The sequence below is a fragment of the Micropterus salmoides genome, unplaced genomic scaffold, assembly GCF_014851395.1.
Source record: "Micropterus salmoides isolate LMB-PRFRI ecotype aquatic unplaced genomic scaffold, ASM1485139v1 Ms_hic_scaffold_613, whole genome shotgun sequence".
Lineage (NCBI taxonomy): Eukaryota > Metazoa > Chordata > Actinopteri > Centrarchiformes > Centrarchidae > Micropterus > Micropterus salmoides.
The window spans coordinates 17800-23995 of record NW_024044364.1 but is presented as its reverse complement, the minus strand read 5'-3'; the positions used below and the strand labels follow the sequence as shown (position 1 = coordinate 23995).

The window sequence follows — 6196 nt, the reverse complement described above, 5'->3', positions numbered from 1 at the left end:
TTTTTATTTCCTCAGGCTCCGAAAATAATCAGAGGGGCCATCTGAACTTTTTGAGACCTGCAGCCTAAAGAGGGATTCAGATTGGGCTGACCCAGGTGGAGGTCTCCTCAGCTCACAGACGAAGACAAATCAATGAGGGGTGTAGTGAAACGCAGACAGCAAACCCCACTGGGAAGACCTTTGGATGCAGAGCCATAGGCAGAAAAGGGATGTGAATGTAGATGAGAATACACATGGCGGGAAGGCTGCAAGGACTAACATGAGCATGAGAGGTGAATAAATGAGCCCTGACAGGAACCATAGGAGCTGATGTCTTTACTGAATTTTTTTTTCTTTATGTCATCATTTTCTTTGGTAGTTGTTTAAAAATGGTATTAACAACAGCATCACAGAGAAACACTTTTTGGAGTTCTGACAACTGAGAGACATTCCAAAATGAGCTGCCGAAAATACTTGCCAGTATATTACCCGTAAATGTAAATGGTTTCTTCATCTACCTTTATAATGTATGTATATATGCATAACTTTTGCATTAGTTGCACTGATGCATCTAAATCTTGCATTTAGGTGCACAGCCACAAAGTTTAGGTGCAAATTCTTCACAGCACCTCTAGTGCCATATTTCCCATACACATTGAAAGTTATGTAAATGATTGTAATCACGAACACCTACAGAAATAACTTATAAACTGCATGAAAAGTGGGATTTTCAGCAGTTATTGGCACGTTAAATTGCGGACGTGAAGATTAACGGCTGCTCACGCGAATTTTTGGCCAGCACCAAAAACTGTCAGGAACTACCGGGAAATTACATGGATTTTGTTTCAGTGTTGCCCTCATGACCCCCCTTCCCCTAGGTCTCGGGGAGGCTTTCACATCTAACTCAACATGCTGCAAGCTATGCAAATATAAATCAGCTAAGCCACCACTGGTCAGAGGTGACACCTCAAGAAATCAAGTAGGCTAACTAAACAGAATCAAGGAATGGTGGCAAAAGTAATTGGAGGAAGAGAGGAAAGGACCGTGTTTTTACAGAGTGCAGAGAATAGTTGGAGAAATGAGATGTGCAGGATGGAACAGGAGAGACCAAACAATCATATAAAGACTCGGACTAAACAGCACATAATTCAAAATAGGCAAACATGACTTCCGCGGGCAAGAAAAAACAGTAGAGCACGGTATGTTACACTGTCAGAAGCAAGAAGAGGAAGAAAGAAGGCAGCTGGTTCTAAACCTCACAATGATAAAAGTTCACTGTGATTTAATAATAATTAATTAATTAATAACATGAATTGTTTTACTGAACAATGTGATTAAGAGGATATGAGTTTATTTTGTTTAATTATTTATTTATGTATAAATAGCCTAACATAAAGACTAATAATTTGTACCACACTCCATACCAGTCAGTGGCTGTAATGCACCAATTCGTTGTTTGCCATTCGCTAATAATTGTCAAGAAGAAGAAGAAAAAGAAGAAAAACATATATGTGTTTGCTTTTTTGAAATACTGGGATTTAAGGCAATTTCAGTTGTGTCGGGGTGGGTTCATGCTCCGGCTGTTTACAGGACCGGAGAGTCAGAGGTAATTTGCTGCTGAACCACGCTGTGTCGATAAAAGTTATTAATTATAACTTGAATGTGACCAAACTCTTGTATTCTGTTCTATGTAATATCCGACTTGTCCTGTGTGAGTCCTGCTGTGATTTGAGTTCGCTAACTTAAGTTTTTAATCAGTTTTGCCTTCAAATGGAAAGCTAATGTTAGCATGCTTATGCTAGCATGCTAAGTCCGCTGGAAAAGTGTTAGAAACGCCGTCAAACATCGTTAATAGCATGTACTCTGCTCTTATATCAGGTAGCAAGAAAGTGAAAGTGAAAGTGAACTGAACCATTTAAAAACACAATTTAGTTCATTTTCTGTTTAATTTAGAGGGGAGATATAAGTTACGTGCCGAGTTCAAGGTGTGTGCGTCTTGGAGCGCAGCCTGCGCACTGGAATTAGAGCAAGCTGTAACTCTTGTTTTACATAACGCTGGATTTGAGCTCCTATAAAATTGTTTGCAGAAGCCGATGTAAGTCAGCAGTTCTTTGCACTGAACGCCAGAATGTTGCCAGGGAGGATAGGGTGGCTGTTCTTAAATCCAACAACTGCTCCAGTGTGGAAGAACAAGAAGAGAAGATGGGTGAGCAATCTAAAAATTGTGGTGAGACTTGGTCACTGCTATGCCAAAACCAGCCAAAATCAGTATAAGTTAGTTCACAAAAGTGACATTTTATCTTGCCTTATTTCACAGGAAATGGCCAGTCTCCTGCACAACTGAGGGAAATTGCGAGCCCCATGATGCTGAGAAAGGGTTAGATTTACAGAACAGGCATGCATTGTACTGTATAAAAGTAAATCATTTTTTTGATTGTCCTAGACCGTAATTTTGTTTTCACAGTCTGTGCTCACTTTACAACGAGGTGCTCACATCCTTTTTGGTCTCCGGATTTACATTGTGTGGATCATGATGCCATTGTGTGTAAGTAGCAAACTTTTTACTGTGGTGTTTTATTTCTTTATTTTTTTTTGTACTGTGGCTATGCTATTTATTTATAACACTAAATTTTGTTTTCCAGCTGCTAGTGAGACCACTGTGAGACAGCACACAGGAACATCCGGTACAGTCAGCCAGATCTTGCTGCTAGGGCGACAGCCTTAAGAGTTCTGCCCAGTGTCGATCCAGAAGGAAGCGGGTAAGATTTGTTGGATTAGATTCATTGTTTGTCAGTGAGATGTATTCTTTCCCCCAGGTTGTGAGACTTTTGAACCTTGACTCAATTACATCAGCACTACTCTGTAAAACATAGTTTATAGTTTATTTTTGTTTCATTCTGTGATTATTTTTGTATACTGCATGTTGTCTGCTTTGTAGCAGAAGTGAGTTACAAATTTCATTTCATTTTACAACTATAAAATGACAATGAAAACCTACATTGTGAGCATGCAATTCTGCAATGCTGTTCTGTTTGTGTTTCCAGCTGTTGGAAGCGAGGCAGAGAGTACTGGCAGAAGATGAAGTGGAACATGTGGAAAGTCTAGAAGAGCCTCTCCCCCATTCAAATTATCGGAGGGCTGAACCGGAAGTTAGCCAGTTCACCAGCAGAAGTCAACACAGTGGAACATATAAACCCCACCGCCAACTAGCATTTTGGCAGTGTAATTGCAGAGAGACACAGACAGCAACTCACAAGTATTAATGTGAGGATACCTGCGTTGCCAAAGTCACAGGTATCAGCGTTGAGTCAATGCAGTCTAAATCTAGCGCCCCTTCTCTGCTTTTGATTGGCTCTCACCTTCTTCCACGAGTGAGTTATGGGGACAACACACGCACACAAAAATTGTCCTGCAAAATGTTAGGTGCAATAGATTTCTGGCGCACCTGCACTTGTACTCTGGACCCACGCATATTAAAGATTTGAGACCGATATATGTTTACTATGAGCAGGTTTCAGTAGGCAACATTTCGGGTAGCATGCCTGTAAAATTGTAAAACTTTCTACAACAAAGGGGAAAACTTGGTAAAGCTTGTAAATGATGTGTCAGGATAGGTCAGATTCAGCTTAGCAGGTGACTGATTACACTGTATGTTTGCTTCGCAGTGGTCATTCAGACCAGCACAATGCAAAGTCGGGAAAAACGTTTGCTATAGAGTTTTTACAAGTTTCAACAATGCTAGTGTGTGAGAAAAAAATTCACCACTGCACTGCAGTCAACAGTTGATCCTGCATCGAGGGGAAGTTGGTTTAAAAGATGTTGTATCAAAGGATGTTGTTGCTGTCACCACTTACCACCTCTGCTAACCAATTTCCTGAGGGAAAGCCTGTATGAGACCTGCGGGTAATAGACTGCAACATGTCTACCAAACCTCACTTAGAAAAGATTTTTGTGTGTATTATGTGATATCCTTGATAAAGCCCAATCAAAGAGAAAGAGTTATCATAAACAGAGATACTGCATTGAGCAAATACCTCAAGTACAAATAAACACAAGACTGCCACAAAAGCAAACAAATTAAAAACAGCTCCTCATTTTCTGATGATGTATCAAGAAAGCAAGCAAACTTGGGGGGTGTATGAAATATCAGAAAGTGAAAATAATGGACAAGAGAAAATTTGTCATGAAAGAGAATGCTTACTATACTTATGTACAGGCATATTGCTGTACATACACTGACTTTAAGGTGCATTTTATTGGTCAGAAATAAACAGAGCAGTATACATTGACAGCTCAAATGAAAGCTGTTTTGCTTTCCTCTTGAAATGTTTCCCCAGTGATGTATCACTTCCTTGTAAATGCTGACCACAATCCATTCCCCAATGAAGACTTTTTTTTTAAAGCAACTGAACAAATTTTGGTCATTGAGATGTGCTGAATGCACAAAAATCAACAAAGTTATCCAAACAGCAGGAGTCTGATTCTGGCCAAGCTCAGAGTGGTAAACACTTAGGTACAGGGCTTCCTTTGAGCTCACACAGTGAACACTTCATCACCACTCTACATAAAATATTAGATGGAGCTTCTTCTGTGTTTATGAAGGGATCTGTACAGTGGGGGTCTGTCACAGTGTGAATATTTACAGGAAACAGGGTGAAATCAAATATATGATTCCCAGAAAAAAAGCCCTCTCAGGTAAATGGAAAACTACAAAGCTGCAATGAGGTTCTACTATATTTTAGTCATTTTCAGCTCCTAATCTGGAGTAGCTCTGATTCCACAAACAATCCTTCCATGGTGACCTGACTTCCAGGAGGAAAATAAAAATCCACTCTCATTCAGTGAAGCGTTCAGGGATTATCTTCATTCAATGCCAGACTGACCCTGATAACAAGAATAACCCAGCACCCAGAGAGCTACACTATTGATAGTATGTTTGGTCCAAAAGTTTGTATCCTCACCTTCACAATTATGGTTTGTTTTTCAATGTTCAAGCTATTTATGTGTCATGCAAGTGTTTATGTCCCTGTTCATCCTCAAGGTGCCATCGACGCTCCTCAGGGCTTTCTGTTCCTGTTATGCTAGAGACATGGCTGCTTTTGAGACAAGCAATCTCAGTGGAAGAAGTTTTTTCCGGCGCCAAACCATTGAACCACAACAGTGTTCCACCATTGTCTCTACAAGGAAAATGTTCAAGGAAAAGGCATGTTATATAAACAACATCATAAGTAAATCTATCAAATAGAATGAGAAACGAGTAGAAGTTCACAAAGTCCTTATAGGCAAGTGATGCCACTCGGCCGTCATCTTGGCAACGCCTCCAGGCAGCTATTTTGGACTAACAAGACCAGGCTCCTATCTAAATGAATGGGGAGACCTGTATAAATGCACATATACAGGTTACCAGGCCATAAAAACTACATCAATAGAATCAGCATTAAAATCTGATAATAATCACTGAAACAGTTTGACGACTTTGCCCCAAAATAAGGTTTAAAAAGCGTTTTAACCGCCATCTTTGCTGTTACGGGCTTTCCCCATAGAGTTGTATTGAGGATGTGATTGAGTGGCATGTCTCCTCTAAAATGTCTCCGTTATTAGTTACCTTACTGGCCAATAGGGTTGGGCCAATAGGCGATGCCATTGTCCATGACTGGCGGACATCACAATGTTGAGTGGGCATCGTGATCGTCCTCTCTTACCACAAACACACTGGCTTGCCCCGCCTCTCTCTGTCTCTCTCACAGAGAGAGGCGGAACTCACACAGAACTCGTCTTTTTTGCCATTATTACGGCAGCAAGTGAACCGCATACCGGCTCGTTAATGACATAGCTTATTAAAAAACTGAAATCAATATCTTCACTCAGATTTTACTGTTGCTTTACCTGGTCTGTGCTTATAAAATATCCACTGTGTAAGTGACTTGTTACGTAATAGGCTACCAAGTTTTTTACCGAGTGAAGTCTATGCCAGTGAACACGTGCCTTTATTAGACGAGCGCTACCCCCCCAAAACTTATTTGCTGACCCCTGCTGTATATTATCACTACTTCGTCCAGTTAGATCATATAAAACAAAATCATAAAGAGAAGGATTTGCCTGGACAAACATTTCAGATCAGTTCAGATCATTCACAGCTCATTCACGTTTCTGTCTGGCTGATGATTGGTCAACCGAAACTGCTGCTGATCTCCCCTACTCATTGAACACTGTCAGT

At 40.4% G+C, this 6196-nt stretch overlaps 1 long non-coding RNA gene across 1 annotated transcript; it reads left to right on the top strand.

Moving 5' to 3' along the window:
* The first annotated feature begins 2448 nt into the window (after positions 1 to 2448).
* LOC119890907 lies at positions 2449 to 3082 on the top strand. The gene is made up of 3 exons (XR_005442340.1): positions 2449 to 2524; positions 2622 to 2738; positions 3024 to 3082. It is a non-coding gene; the product is annotated as an uncharacterized LOC119890907 (long non-coding RNA).
* Positions 3083 to 6196: the final 3114 nt, after the last annotated feature.